At 31.7% G+C, this 17,719-nt stretch overlaps 1 protein-coding gene across 1 annotated transcript in view; it reads left to right on the plus strand.

Annotated features, from left to right (window-relative positions):
- Positions 1-17,719, plus strand: part of LOC106680638 (zwei Ig domain protein zig-8) — a gene marked incomplete at its 5' end in the record, with an annotated part of 485,449 nt that overhangs the window by 458,758 nt on the left and 8,972 nt on the right.

Genomic DNA, 17,719 nt, shown 5'->3' on the forward strand with positions numbered 1-17,719 from the left:
CAAATTTACTCTTCTTTAAATAATCTTCTCTTAGATTTTCTAGTGTTGGTAGTTTTTAAGATAAAGAGCTCCGAATGAAAAATTTGTGTTTTTTAAGGCTTTGAAACAGCCGCCATTTTTTATTCCCCCTACCTATACTTGGCAGACTCATCGATTTTGACTAGTAATTATACGTAGTTTTTATTGAAGTAATCAAAAATTGGGGTGAGATAACTGCCTTTTTTTTTTTTGCTGGCTCTTGTACTATATATACTTTTGAACTAAACTTAAAAGCCATCCATCCGACTGATTAGAGGCGTGGACCCAGCCGATGTAGGTACAATCCTCTACATCCATCGGCAGCTGATGTAGTTACAATACACCATTGCCATCGGGGCCTGTTCCCTCCGGGTCGACATTGCGAACTGTTAGCAATTCAAATGAACTATCAATCAGTTGGGAGCTACTGCCAACGAATCGGGGAGCGAACTGGTTGCAACTCTGTGTGAAAACAGTGTAAGGAAACTCTCTTAGAGTAAGAAAAAAAAAACATTTTTTTTCTAAAATTAGTTAATCTGTTTTCCATTTGGAGGTCGACAAACGAAATCATCAATAATTCATAATTGTTTGAAAAACAGTTGATTGCACTATAGTCTTAACAAAGACAAATTCTACATATTCTTGTAGAAAATTTATTATGATTGGAGAAGTTTGTCGGGGGGTGCGGTCAGCAAAGAACAACATAAATAATCAAAACCATATTTATTTATTTTATGCCGACGTTTCGATCTGAAAACAGATAACAACAACTTTTAGAGAAACATACAGTTCAAAAAGAATAGTATACAAACAAATTTGGAATTATAGAAAATATTGAATTGAATCATAAATGATAAAAAATTGAATAATAAAAAAAAAATTAAATTGTTAATCGTGGAATTAGATGGTAGTAGATTGAAAACAGTCAAATATGAAATATAATATCATGTAGGTAAGAAAATATGTATAGTATGAGATATGTAAGTAGTGTCTAAAAAACTGAAAAAATAAAAAAATAAATAAATTGAATTTACAAATTGAACAATATGACAGACAATGTAAATTGTGAGTCGCTTATATCTGAATTACAGTGTGAGTGTTAACTTATATACATATACTTAAAAATATGAATATATATGTGTATACAGTTGTAAATATCAATAAATAAATTATTATTAATAAAAAAAAGTATGAGAGAATGAATAAATAAAATGAAAATTAAAAGGAATATAGAAATAGAATACATAATAAATGAAGTAAAAATACAAATAAATAAACAGTAATTACTGAATGAAGTTAAGCACAAAAATGCAGCTGAGGATTGATGAGAAGACAAACAGGATTAAGGAGTGGGAGTGGGATTGGCAGTTGACAAATACATTATCTAGAGAGCAAGCAGATATAAAATAATGTTAAAGTTAAGATAATTGTAGGAAATGTAAGAAAATATCAAATGATAATTTGCATAATAGGGGAGAGAAATTATATATAATGGGGTTTATAAAAAAAAAAAAATTACAGTTTTTCAACCAAGTATTTGTATTATTATTACTTTAATATAAAATACAATTAATACTCAAAGTATAGTCCATTGTTATATACCATCATTAGCCATCTGCTAACCAATTATTCGATCCCACGTTGATACCATTCATTGGGATCGCTGTCAAAGAACTGTTGGATCATAATTTCAGCTTCCGAAAAATTACCAAATTTTTTCTCTATAGGCCATGGATCGAAACAAGTAGTAATCCGATGGTGTGAGATTTACCCTATCTGGTGGATTAGGCCATCAACCTCATAAAACTTTTCTTTGGTTCGACGGTAAGTATTGCTGATTGCTGAGGAGTAAGTTCGCGAGGGACCAGTCTACTGCTCTTTTTGACCTCATCATAAATGAGTTGTGTTACGAAGTGTTTCCACACACCCACCTTATTCGTTTGATGTATCTACAACAGATTTTGATTTGTTCAAAAATTGTACAACTTCCTTAAAGGTCAATTTTAAAAAAATAATTCTCTGGTCAAAAACGCATCTTCTGCTTTCAGTTTCCCACAAACCTTGATTTTTTCATCTGTGAGGTTGAAAATTTGATGATAAGTTATAAAAAATGAGTAGGTATTCTCCGTAGTAAAAGTTCGGGATATTACCCAAATTAAGTGTAACGTGCTGCTATTGCTGGTGATTATAATAAATGGAGTGGAGTGGATTCTATTAATTTGATTTTAAAATAAATAAGGAGTGGTGATATACTGAGATAAGCCTCTTTTCTTTATATAATTACATGTGGATAAGCCAAAGGGTTTACAATGTTATTTAGTTATGTTAGTATTCAATTTCGATAATTGATTGCATGGAATAATGGAGAGTATTACAATTTACTTAGGGGGTGCGGGTAGTCGCGGGGTAAGGCCTGTGGCTACTAACTCCAAGGACGACCCGAGTTCGAATCCGGCTGGGCAGAAAATTATTTTCTATTACACTGTAGCCGTGAGTCAACTCCTGTGGGTTCTGGAGCCCTCCTGAGGTCCACTCAGCCTCCTAAATTGGATAAAAATCTAGTGGTCGAGCGTAATTCTGACCAAATCACCTCCTTGCACAACCGTTGGTCTAGTAATAATACTCCCTTACAAAGTACTGAACCCCTAAACCTTCATGGATTGTAGCGGTACAGTTTTAATTTAAATTTAATTAATTACAATTTACTTGATTGGCTTGTGATATACTGAGATCCTCTTCAGAGCTTGAAGATCAGCTCTTTTATTTGCTTAATCGTTTCATCCTGACTCCTGAGTGTGGTGTAGCTTATTCACTCATCGTGAATTGTTGATGATGCGGCTTTTGAGATGTTGTTCACTCTTCTCGTATAGGCCAAGATGGCCACCGAAGCCTACTACTTCTTATAGGGGTATTCATGATGTGTTAAATGTTAAATGTTTCACCATGTTAAATGTTATAACTATAAGATTGTGAGCAGCCCTATTTAAAGTCATGTTAAACGTTAAAAGCATAAGAGCCCCAAGCGGATTTTCTCAGCAACTTGTTGTATAAGCCTTTATGTTTATAACCTTCCTTCCAGACCCTCATGTTATTGTTTACTTCAGTTTTGATTTAAGTAATTAATTACAACATGCCTAGAGTGAGTGAAAAGTGGAATTTGTGTGAAAGTTTAACTTATGAAATGAAATGAAAAAATAACTTTATTCTGGGACATATGTTCCCTAAGAATAATTACATGGTTCATATAGTGAGATTTTTATCTTGCGAGCGTTTACAAATTTTCAGATAGTAGAATGAAACTACATTGTTTTTTTTTACTGTTTTTTTTTCTCAAATGTATTATTAAAATTATCCATTCTGGTTTAATAACAGGGATATGAATACCACAAACACAAGAAAGAACTGAGCTGCCACAACAACAAAAATGGCGGCGAACTCAACTGGTCTATTGTGTGACGTCATTCTCCATTTAACAGACCAAGTAACAGACTCTCAGCCATGTTAAATGTTATTTCGTTTTACCACGGTAAAAGAAGGCAATTTTTTTTCGATTTAACAAGAGTTTTTCCATTTAACACGCTTTAACATGTTAAACATGTCATGAATACCCCTTATATCTGCCACTAGATGGCATCTTGAATTTCTATTCATATGTGAGGGGGGCACCTTTCTCAAACAATGAGTGTAAATATTCTGAATAAAAATTATTTTATTAAGTTTTTTTTTTTTTAGCTAAATGACCTTTGCTGTGAATGCTGAAGTTTCGTATGAAACAATCCAATATTATTTAATAAATAAATAAACGTATATAATGTAAAATCTACTTATAATCTTTAAATATTTATACGTATCCTGTTGATTAATTAAATAGTGTCAAAACTTTGCATTATTAATCCCAAATTCCATATTTAAGAGCATTTATAGAGGATTTGAACTGAAGGGAGTTGGGTTTATATTAGCGTGTATACCGCGGTCACCCCCTAACACGTATTAAGGACTGCCTTTGACCAACAGCATGTCCTCTGGTTTTACTGTCTCTGCAGCACACTGCCTGCTATTACCAATGCCCCTACGAATACTGAACGCTATAATTTAATTTGCTCTTGGGCGAATAAATTAGTTTCATGATATTATATATATAAATGATGGACCATATTTTATATAATATGAAGGATGTGGTAAAAAAGGAACAAAAAATAGTGAAAAACTAAATATTTGCTGACGTTTCGGGCAACTTTGTAGGGTTTCATCAGGACTAAACAAGATACATAATAACATAAATATTTCAACCAGATTGAATAATGTAAAATACGGTAAACTAAGGCAGTATTAAAAATTATGTAAATAAAGGTGAAAAGAAAATTATATAAAAATAAACAAAAACATAAGTTGTGCAATAACGAATATATATTAATAAAAAAACATAAATAATTGGATTTAAAATGAACAGGAGACGTAACAAAACATTAAAATTAAAACTTGATAAGAGATAATTAACATGTTTGTTTATTGTTGCTTAAAAGCGTAAAACCCTCTGGTCATCAAAGCCTATGGTATGATATTATGATTAAGCTACAAACACAATAATAAAAAATATAATAATAAATAATAAATTAGGAAAATAAAATTTAAAAAAATTGAAATCGAAGAGGAGTTATAGTTTAGAAAGGTGATGTGCTTTTAAAAATTTAAATACTAATGTAACTTAAGCTTCCTCATCTTTGAGAGCTTCAGATAAATTTTGGGTCAGTCCTATCCTGTTTATTGTTGGCAAATAGTGAGTACGTTCTTCAAAGATTTGTCTAATCGTGAAATGGACTGACAATCTTTGCACGTTGGAGGTGGTAGTATTCTGATCAGGTGAGAACTAATAAACATGTTTACACACCACAACACGCAAAATTAAGGAAGTAATAATAAAAATAAATAAATAAAGAACATATTAAAATCACCCACCTGTTGAGTTGATTTACATCGAACAAGTGACAATGAAATATAATAAAAAGATATAAAAACATGATAATAATAATAACTGTACTAACTATATAATGTAGGAAACATAAATACAAATTAAATGATAGAGCATGTTATTAATTTTAAAAAAGTTTCACATATACCGATACAAAATATAGTTAAGATAGTACAATGAAGACTAGATAGATAAAATAAAATAAATGAAAAATAAGTAAGTAAAGACTATTAAAATATAATGGTATAAACCTAAACACATCAAATAATTAGTTAATGATAACAAACGTTTTCTGTATCATGATTCTGTGTTCGTTTACAAACACTAAGGGTATTATTCATGATGTTGTGTTAAATGTAAAATGTTTTACCATGTTAAATGTTAGAAGTATAGCATTGTGAGTCATTAAAGTCATGTTGAATGTTAAGTGCATAAGAGCACCTAGAGGATTTTCTGAGCAACTTGTTTAGTATCCTTTCCTTCCAAAACTTCATGTTATTGTTTACTTCTAAGTTTTGATTACAGTAGTTTATTACAACATGCCTAAATTAAGTGAAAAGTAAAAGTTTGGCTACTGATTATATTTTTTAAAAAGTCCAAAACAAAATTAAAAAGAAAAAAAAACACAAACTAAGAGTAAGTAACCTAACACGACAACAAATAAGCAAGCTCAACTGTTTCGTGACGTCATTCTCCATTTAACAAACCTACTAACAGACTCTCAGCCATATTACATGTTATATTGTTTTAACAAGGTAAAGGAAGGAAATATTTCTCCATTTAACATAAGTTTTTCGATTTAACTTGTTAAACTAAAGATCATGAATACCCCTACTATTGCTTGTTGGAGTATAAATAGCCTGAAGGAAGAAACCAAACCTCAGGTAGCCATGAACCATGGTTTACATGGTGCAACCAGTCCTTAAATTTATCATCAGGTCAATGATATTCAATCTAGACCCACGGATACCCACATATCATTAAGAATTTTACTTACATATTTTCGTTAAGATTATTCACGGAACCTATTAGTACAAGAGCCCAAGAGGAGAAAAAAGGCAGTTATCTCACCCCAATTTTTGATTACTTTAATGAAAACTATATATAATTATAGTCAAAATTCATGAGCCTGCCAAGAATAGGTAGGGGGGATTAAAAAATGGCGGCTGTTTCAAAGCAATAAAAAACTAATTTTTCATTCGGAGCTCTATATCTTAAAAGTAGGAACAACACAAGAAAACCTAAGGGAACGTCATTTAAAGAAGAGTAAATTTGCTAAAATAAATTGATTTATAGTTGTCCGGACAAATTTTCATTTGCTAAATTTATGAAAACAACTATTCCTACGAAGGTAGAGGTCATAAACTACTTTATAGCCCATTAAACTAGTTTTAATTTGAGTGTTAATATACATCTGTACGTCACATAGTTCCAGAGATATAGATTTCTAAAAATAAATTAACTAACTATTAATCTTTCAGTAGATTTTTAAGAAATTTTGCTTTTTAAAAAGCTATATCTCGAGAACTATTGGACATAAATAGCTCTTTCAGGGCTAATATTTCAGCAAATTTACTCTTCTTTAAATAATCTTCTCTTAGATTTTCTAGTGTTGGTAGTTTTTAAGATAAAGAGCTCCGAATGAAAAATTTGTGTTTTTTAAGGCTTTGAAACAGCCGCCATTTTTTATTCCCCCTACCTATACTTGGCAGACTCATCGATTTTGACTAGTAATTATACGTAGTTTTTATTGAAGTAATCAAAAATTGGGGTGAGATAACTGCCTTTTTTTTTTTTGCTGGCTCTTGTACTATATATACTTTTGAACTAAACTTAAAAGCCATCCATCCGACTGATTAGAGGCGTGGACCCAGCCGATGTAGGTACAATCCTCTACATCCATCGGCAGCTGATGTAGTTACAATACACCATTGCCATCGGGGCCTGTTCCCTCCGGGTCGACATTGCGAACTGTTAGCAATTCAAATGAACTATCAATCAGTTGGGAGCTACTGCCAACGAATCGGGGAGCGAACTGGTTGCAACTCTGTGTGAAAACAGTGTAAGGAAACTCTCTTAGAGTAAGAAAAAAAAAACATTTTTTTTCTAAAATTAGTTAATCTGTTTTCCATTTGGAGGTCGACAAACGAAATCATCAATAATTCATAATTGTTTGAAAAACAGTTGATTGCACTATAGTCTTAACAAAGACAAATTCTACATATTCTTGTAGAAAATTTATTATGATTGGAGAAGTTTGTCGGGGGGTGCGGTCAGCAAAGAACAACATAAATAATCAAAACCATATTTATTTATTTTATGCCGACGTTTCGATCTGAAAACAGATAACAACAACTTTTAGAGAAACATACAGTTCAAAAAGAATAGTATACAAACAAATTTGGAATTATAGAAAATATTGAATTGAATCATAAATGATAAAAAATTGAATAATAAAAAAAAAATTAAATTGTTAATCGTGGAATTAGATGGTAGTAGATTGAAAACAGTCAAATATGAAATATAATATCATGTAGGTAAGAAAATATGTATAGTATGAGATATGTAAGTAGTGTCTAAAAAACTGAAAAAATAAAAAAATAAATAAATTGAATTTACAAATTGAACAATATGACAGACAATGTAAATTGTGAGTCGCTTATATCTGAATTACAGTGTGAGTGTTAACTTATATACATATACTTAAAAATATGAATATATATGTGTATACACTAATAATAAAATGTATTTATATTTTTAAGTATAGGTATATAAGTTAATACTCACACTGTAATTCAGATATAAGCCACTCACTATTTTTCATTGTCTGCCATATTGTTCAATTTGTAAATTCAATTTATTTATTTTTTTAGTTTTTTAGACACTACTTGCATATCTTATACTATTCGTATTTTCTTACCTACATGATATTATATTTCATCATTCACTGTTTTCAATCTACTACCATCTAATTCCACGATTATTAATTAATTTAATTTTTTTTACTATTCATTTTTTTATTATTTACGATTCAATTCAATATTTTGTGTAATTCTAAATTTGTTTGTATACTATTCCTTTTCAATTGTATGTTGCTTTGCTCTAAATGTTGTTGTTATCTCTTTTGTTCTATAGCCCTGATGACGACCTGAAACTCAGTGCTTTTATTTTATTGTTATATAACTTCAAAATTTTACTAATTTTATTTTCTCCTTATTAGTTCAATCTATTTATCCTTCGATTTATATACATATAAAGATTTTATCATTATTTATTTTCATTATAATTGTTTATTTATTTTTTATTATTGTTTGTATTTATATTATAATTTTGATACGAGTGTGATACTTTATCACTATTACGTATTGTCCAAGTTCTGACTGAGCAGTATTATTTATCAATAAATAAATATTATTATTATTATTATTGAAATATCTCGTATTTAAAAATCTGGTGCGCGCATCATAAAACGTTCACTTTTTATAAAATCTTTGGCTATCCAGCGGTATGTAATACGTCTATATTACTCATGGACTGTATTAAAATCAATTGCAATGAAAATAAGGCATAAAGTAACAGAAACAGAATTTATTTACAATCTATAGGTTGGTTGAACAAGAGAGAAATATTAAGTCTTAAATAATAAATTTATCTATACTACAGGGTATGAAGGATAGTCGAAACACATTTGTGGTTAAGGTGTGTTAATCAATCTTGATTAGTGCTCTATGAGAACTAGATTTGCATGTTCATGACGATGATGGATGGTGATGGGGTGAATCATATATAGAAGGAAGGTAACTTACTCATTCTTCTTTCTTCTCCTCCACATCCCTGTATCTACACCCTACTCGGTTGCTGGAGGGCACTTCCTAAATGTTTCTACTCACTCATGGTATTTTAGAGGAAGCCATTTAGAAAACTCGATATTTGATTCCCGTCGAACTATTTAAATTAAGATAAGACCTAGATGATCTTAAATACCACTTAGATGTGTATTAATTAAGCGAATTTCATTCTCGAAAATGTAAAAAATCGATTTTATAAAGTGTCACAACAAAATCGTACAGTAAAAACTCAAAATTTCTATCAAACTCCCTACACCTGCAATAATCAACTTTATTGCTTAATTTATAATATTAATACATGGAAAGCTTATCTAACCTTGTTTAAAGGTTAGGTTATAGTTATATGTATTAACCCTTTTGTTATTAGAAATGTCTTTGTCTGACCATCTGCTTTGGTACCTCATCTCATTAAATGACGAGGGGCAGAGAAGCTTTTGACACATGTCAACGCAAAGGGACCTTTCCAGGTAGTAAAATGGGTACAAGATTTTAAAAGGACAAAATCCATTAAACCAGGTTTCAGCGGCTTGCCTTCTGGGCAGACAAGTCGATTATAGTTTATCCAAACACTTGTAGTCCTTTGTGAGTTATTCTTCGTGGGCATAACTAATGGTAGGTAATGAGGAATAAGATTTAAAAAGGGTGACGACGCAACAAACAATTGGAGAGGACAAGAGACTAACCTGGAAGAAGAAGGACTTCTTCTGATCTGGAACTCTACAGCTAAGATGTCAACAACATCCAAGGCATTCACCATCCATTCAGTCATTCATAGATAATTAGGTAATAATTAATAATGTAATAATATTTTATGGCAAATTATTTATCTGGATAATATTATCATTTTATTGCGATAATGTACTAAATGTAAATAAATACTTTTATATTTCTATACTATCATATTATAACCTATAACACTTCTTATTATATTATATAATTCAATGGTAACAATATTTTATAAATAAAAAGATATATGCACAAGCCCTTTGAGAAATAAATTCAATAATTATATTTATTATAATTTTATTATAAATATATATTGGTACAACTCAGCAATTATATATTGGCTGCAGCATCCGAATTTCCAACATGTATCCGAATTCACAATATTGCAATAGTAATGTAAAAGTAAAAAAAAATGTTTTTTTTTTTTAATTTTTTTATTGATATTTACAACTGTACATAAATACATCAAGTAAATTTGAGGTAATCATAATGGTATGGTACAAGCATGTAGAGAAACTACCCAATGGTAGCACTCTAAAAAAAAGAAAATGTTATTTGGTTATAAATACATAGTATATGCTTATATGGGTATATACACATAACGAAATGAAAAAAATACTTCAATTATTCGGATTATTATTAACGAAAAAATCCACCCTTGTATAAAACGAACTTATTCAAGTTTAAAATTTTAATTTAAAAAAAAATACACCTGGGAGCTTTTTGGAGAAAAGGCTATGTAGAGAAAATTGAAAGTTCTCTGTTTATATTAGAACCTGGACCTAACTAACATTGGTAGAAGATGCCTAGAAGTTTGCCCTTTTTTATTTTCTCCCTTCTTCCTCCAACCATCCGATCCCTTGCCTAAGAAAGGCAGTGATGATTCGCCCTTGATCTTACAAGTTTCCCTCTACCAACTCTAATCCCACTAACACTCAAAAGAACTTTCCTCCAGGTTCTTGACCTTGAGGTGTGTATATATAATAATTTATATTTTTATTTTCTGTCTTATTATTTAAATTTATTTATAATTCTATTTCTTGTTTGTCAATTATGATTAATTTTAATTAATAAAATTGTGAAAAAATAAGTAACTAGACTTATCAATAATTCATATGATTCCCTATTAATTAACTTTTTCATAGGGTGATTTGACTTGTAATTAATGACCTGGGCAGAATAGCTTACAAAACTTTTTTTAAAAGAATTGGATGTGAGGTTTAAATTTATATTTAAGGTATGTTAAATTATTAATAATAATATTGTTGTTAAAATTGTTACAAATGTTTGTATAATAAGCTGTGAATAGTTAGATTGTCCTTGATGATAGCCGAATTTGCCGAAACGTTGGATTGTTGATGATGTTATGGAGAGTGTTTAGTCTTAAATGGATACTAATTAATTTATTTAAAAAATAAATACCAGTCTCAAGAAATTGAAAAGATTGTATAATAAAAAATATTATACGAAATGGAGACATGTCTCCCCAGCCTGAAGAAAATAGAGAAAAGGATCCTGAGAAGAATCTATGGGCCCAAGAAAACACAGGAAGGCTGTAGATTAAGATCCAACTAGGGAGATAAATGACCTGGAAACCGAAATAAGAATCAGAAGACTGATATTCTACGGGCACATGATGAGAATGGACCAAAGCAGACTAAACAAGAAACTCTTCGACAGAATCCGTGAATATAAGAGCGTAGGAGGATATGTGAAGCAAATGAGAGAGGAAAAAAGAAATTGAAAATAACAGAGAAGGGCTGCCTGGATAGAGAACAGTACGGAAAAAAAATTGAAATAAATAAATGTTATTGCAGAAAATAAAAGCAAACGGTAGAGTACTGCATGGTCGGAAGAGAGGAAGCAAAGGCACGCAGAAATGGTGAAAAGATACTGGGAGAGAAGAAAAGAAAAAGTGAGGAGGAAAAAATAATTATATTCGCAAGGTCTTGAAAGGCCGTTTTGTGGGGGAAAAAAATTATATTATTTATTCGGGAAGGGGGAGGCGCACAGTGGTAAGGCGCTGTGGTACTAACTCCAAGCACCCGGTTTCGAATCTAGCTGTGGTAGATTAATTATTTATTCTGTTACTGTAGCTGTGAGTCAACCCTGAGGATTTAGGAGCCCTCCGGGGTCCGACTCATAAAGTAGGTAACCTTACTTGGGGAAAAAAGGGCTTAAATGCGAATTTACAAAAAAAAAAAACTATTCTCTTTAAGTACCTTTTATAATATATACCTAAGTACCGTAATTTTGTTTATTAACTAATAATTTCACATTTTTACTAATAAAGAAAAAACGATACATAGATAAAAACCTATAAAACGATATAGAGGTATTATATACAGTTTTAAAGCCAAATATTTTAGAAAATCTAATATTTACCATATAATATTACTATAATTTAATGGAGAATAACCAAAAACCTATAAATAAAAGGTCTATTCCTGGTGTAGTGTATTGTTTTAGTATTATTAATAATAACACATGCGCATTTCCCTTTTTCCAGGCCATTAAATCTTTTCATGCCATTAAATGTGGATTATATACATATAGAATAATAAATAAATTTGAATTATTAGATAATTTTATGGTAGTTGGTATCTCATTGGTAAGGCACTGTACTACAAACTCCAAGGACCCAAGATCGAATCCAGCTGCGGTAGATAATTGTTTTATATTTCACTGTAGCTGTGTGTCAGCTCTGTGAGCTTATGAACCCTCCGGAGTCCTCTCAGCCTCATATAGTAGTTAATCGTAATTGAGGAAAAAAGTGTTGGTCAAGCGTGATTCTAAATAAATCACCTCCTTTCACAATCGTTGGACTAGTAACTGTACTTTTTTAGAAAGTACTGCATAACTGACCCTTCATGTGTTGTAGCGATATTTTTTTATATAGTATTCGTGTTATTATTTATTATTTACCCATTTATCCATAACGCTCTCTGCAGTTATGAATATTGAATATATCTCTTGTGAATATTCCTCAAGAAGAGAAGGAGAAGGAAATACAGACTAATTAGTGACTCCTAAGATAAATTGGAAACTGGATCCAGATAATGGTCCACGGAATTATATGACCATTAAGGAAACCCTCCGTAATTCCGTTATGGGAAGGATCGCCATATCTTCTAGGAACGAAGTCGAACCCTTTTAGAAGATATATCTCTTATATTCATGATAGTAAATTTTAACAATCACATATCGTATTATTATAATAATACGAAAATCTTCGAAACCAGTTTGGTAACTAATCTACTGCTGAAATCCATAGGCATAAATAGGTGTCGAGGTTGAGTTAGATATGACTCCAGTAGATAATATTAGGTTCGCTTGACCAGAAGGCCTCAATGCGTGTATATGAACTGCAACCAGTAAAGAAAGTCGTACGAATAGATGGACTAGATATTTATTTATTTTTTTATTTACATATACAACAAATTATTATTATTATTATTATTGGCGCGACTGACGCCACGTCAGGACGTCCAAGGACTCGTACGATGTACTTAGGAAATACATGGCGCGTTTCATGACATGGTTTTCATAGGGTGGAGCCGTCACACGCACGCCTATTTTTGTGAGTGCCACCCATTGGCTAACGGGCTTCAGAAGGGAAGGCTGTGAGTGATTATTGTATAATTATATGCTTGAAAAAATCCCGGATAGGGCCCGGGTCTCGAACTCCCAACCTTACACAACAAATAGTTATTTATTAGTTATTAACCTTATAATAATAATAATAATCTTTATTTATTCTTGGATTGACCCCTATAGAATAATGTACAGGCGTCAAAATTAGGCTTCAGAGCCTTAGAGTGAAATACAAAACAAAAATAAAATTATAAAACGTCATAAAATATAATAAAATAATGAATTTAAAAAGATAAAAATGAACAACAATAATTAACATAATATATAAAATAAGAATAGAATAAATAAAGTAAAAACATATGTCATATCAAAAAACATAAGATGACAAACACTTCTGATAATAAGTAATAGAAAAAAAAATCAAATATAATTAAACTAAAACTAATAAATGGAAAGATACAATTTCTGCTAATGTACATGTTTACAAGAATAAATAAAAATCTGAGACATTGAGTACAGAAATATATAAATCTTGTATGAAACGTTCAATTGTTATTCTTCTGGAATTGGGTGGAGAAGGTGGTCGTAGATACGGGATTTGAAGGTTGGAAGGGTATTAGAACTACGAATGAAAGAGGGAATAGAATTCCATACGGATGAGGAAAGATCTACCAAAGGCTGCGGTGCGGTGGGCAGTTACATATAAGTCTGAAAGCCGTGAGCGGGTATTGCGGGAATGCACTGAAGATTTAAATTGAAGGATATCAGAGATGTACGATGGACGGCGGGATTGGATAATTTGGTAGAGGAAGGAAGCAAGAAAATATTTACGACGGAAGGAGGGGTAAGGCCACTTCAATTCTTCATAAAATCGGGTGACAGAGGCGTCCTTGGGAAACCCAAAGATGAATCGTACAAAGCAATTAATTAACCATTTTAATTTTGTTTCGAGATACCCAGAGACACCCCCGTAAACCACACAGCAATTATCAAAGTGGGGGAATATTAAGAAAGTAACTAGGAGCATATACAACAAATAGTTTATCTAAAATATAAAATCAAAATTTTCTCGTACTTCATGAGTTGCCAGAATGTACGTCCGATTGCGATGGGTTTTTTTTACTAAATACCCAACATTTTCCCGGGCTGATTATAGGATATTCTGATTTTTTCGGTAAATAAAAAAGTTAATAACAAATTTAAGAATTTTTAGCGCGTAGCTCAGAAAGTATACATTTTCTTTATGGTTATTATATGCCAATCGATTTGTCTCTTCCTGAAGAATAATAAAAATATATTACTGACTCTATCAAATGATTTTTTACTAACTAAAAATTAAAAATAATAAACATAATGAGGATTCCAATGAAATAGGTAAAAAAAAAAAGATTGTTTAATGAAAAAGCAAATCATATTCATTTATAGCGTTGTCTGAAACCTTTATATACCATTTTCAAATAAATTAAAAATAAGAAATTTTTAACCTGGTTTCATTTAGACGATTTTTTCCTCCCGGTAACCATCGTCCATGACTGTTCTGTATTTTTTTAATAAAAAATTAGATTTAATGCTCTTATAAGGGCGACATATTGGTTTCAAATAAAACTTTTTATCTTATATTTCGGGTTTTAATTTGTTTAATTAGATCCAGTTGGTGCCCTTTGATGCAGTTTATGCACTTCACCATGTTTGGTGTAGATTGATTGAGTCGTGTTTAAGTTATTTATATTTTTTGTTAATATTATAATTTTATTATATAATGTTTTTTACAGCTATAAACTAAATAGATATAATAATGAATTAATTAAATCATTAATCCAATGTGTAAATAACTAAATATATCAATTTATATCAAATTTTCAATTGTATTCAATTAATCTATGTACATCCCTAAATCTATCATTGCCAGGTCCTGTCATTAAACAATAAATTAATGTGAAATAATTAGCTGAATATTTATTTCTCGATTATACCGGTCTAATTACTCATTTTAACAACGGTTTGACATATCAAGAAGGATGCTTTCTCCAGTGCCCATTGTGATGTGTTCCTGGAAGATTACCTCTTTCCAGTAAGTGCTGTAGGCGGCTTATCCTGACGAGGTGATGCTAATGTGAGAGACGACTTATCGACCGGTTCCCGCGGGCGAAGGGGAAAGATAAATGCCTTAGGGAAGATTAACGAATAGGGCCCCGAGCGCACTAGGGGCTTCCGCGTCCTCTTTGTCCCGCGGGCCAGAGGATATCCGCCGATCTGGGAGAGCCCCGCCGATAAGGAGTTGATGGATCGCGGTTATACCTGCCTGGTGGAGACAAGGCAATTATTAGCGGGACCCTGTTGTAGGAGCGAATAAGGCAGCCTCGTTTGCCCCAACAGCTACAATTTGTCACCTCCTAGCGGCTCCTTTTGTGCCCTCCCGCCTCCTCATCTTTCCAAGACTCCTTCCTTCGCTTATTACACTCTATCATGTTTTCCAACAAACTGTTCTGAAATGATACTTCATCCAGGTGAGCAGAATTATTATGTTTATTTGTAATATGTTAATTATTAACAGTAATCAAAGATAGTGAAAATCAATAAATAATTAAACCTTAATTTGGTGAGCTCCGTCACCTTGTTATTGATTAGCTCAATAAAAACAAGTCTTACGAAACTAAAATTACATATTTAAACCAGATCAGTACAAGAATCCAAGAGGATAAATCGGTTATTTCACAAAATTTTTAATTTCTTTAATGAAAACCATGTATAACTACTAATCAAAATTGATGAGTCGGCCAAGTATAGTTAAGGTAAATATGGTAGCTATTTCAAAACATTAAAAAAATTCATTCGGAGTTCCATACGTTAAAACGTTGCCTGCGACCCATGAAAACCTAATAGAACCTCATATAAAGTAGAGTAAATTTGCTAAAATATGAGTTCTAATAGATCTATCGAAGTTCAATAGTTCTCAGTAAGATAGAGTTTTTTAAAATGCAACATTTCATTAAAAAAAACGCACAGGAAAATCATAAGTTAGTGAATTTAGTTTGGAAAATTCATATATCAGAAACCATTCGACATACAGATGTCTATTAGCACTAAAATTAAAGCTATTTTAATATAGTGTAAAGTAGTTTATGATGTACATCTTCGTAGGAGTAATAGTTTTATTGATATTTGCCAAAATAAATTGATTTATAGTTTATCAGACTAAATTTTATATGCAAATATAATAAAACCTACTATAAAACTGCTTCATAGTTTGCTAGACCAGCTTTAATTTGAGTGCCGGTTGATATATGTATCTCTAATACTTCCTTAGATATAATTTTTTCATAAATCTAAAAATGTTTAAATCCAAATTAAAGGTATTTTAACGAACTATAAGGCTGTTCATGACACTCATCATTTTTTTGGCGGCATGTATCTCATAAGGGGTTCCTTCATACCAAAGGAGCCACCTGTGGCATTGACCTCAGCAGCAAAACATATTAAAGGTGATATATATATATAGATACCAGCTTGGACCTGAGAGGTAGACACACCACAAAAATTCCCGGCCAAGGTTATGCCCTCTGTCTAAGAAGGCATCCCTTAGTTCAATGGAACTTGACATAAGGGAAACGCGTATACTATGTACACCTGTACTGGGCAAATTGCTTGGGGCTAGGATGAAAGGAGAGCGCAAACAACTAGGAGCCTTAAAGGGCGATGACTTGCCTACTCCCTCTTGACTGCATGTAAAAGAGAGTGGGAGCTGGATTTTTGCCAATCCGAAGACAAGGAAGTGGGGATGAATGAGAGTTAGAGGGGAGAAAGGGAGTTAAAAGAGGCAGTGGGAGACGAGAAAATGATTAGTTTGAAAGAACACCATTCAGGGAGTTCGAGCAAGGAACAGGTTGAGATAGTCGAGGAGGAAGAGAGTTGGGTCCAGGGGCTGCCAAGCCGGCAGACGCACCAAGGCAAGTAAGACCTTTCAGCTGTATTTTGAATGGCAATTATAGAATTGATAAACTTAAGAGTCAATATAAATAACAAAGATCCCTACTGGTACTTCTCAGTTCATAATATAATAATTAAGGTACAAGGAAATAGATCTACCATGCTCCCTCATAATATTATTCTTGCTCATGTATTTATAATTGTAAATATAAACCATTGTAACCAAGACTTTACTTTATAATTAAGAATCCCTGTTTGCCACCTCAGCTTAATAGCATAATAAATTAATAAACTCAATACCATTGGAGAAGAATTCCAATGATTAATTACAAATATTCATATCTATCATGCCATAGCAAGGGGGTCTATGGTATCCTAGTCCTTGAGTTAAATATATTCCATACCTTTTAAGTCAGTTCCCATCCATAACCAATATAGATACATAAATATATGAATAAATAAATATAATGCTATTGTGGAAACCCCTGTCCAACTTTAGAACAGCTGAAGCCCCAGACACGGCAAATATGTATATATTATAATTGAGTTATATAAAGGAAGATGGTCCAGATAGGGTCAAAATAACTCAAATGATAATTATATTATTTATTGTGAGTCTGCGTTAGAACCAATCACT

The sequence above is a fragment of the Halyomorpha halys genome, unplaced genomic scaffold (assembly GCF_000696795.3).
Source record: "Halyomorpha halys isolate HHAL.00 unplaced genomic scaffold, Hhal_1.1 Scaffold272.1, whole genome shotgun sequence".
NCBI classification, from domain to species: Eukaryota; Metazoa; Arthropoda; class Insecta; order Hemiptera; family Pentatomidae; genus Halyomorpha; species Halyomorpha halys.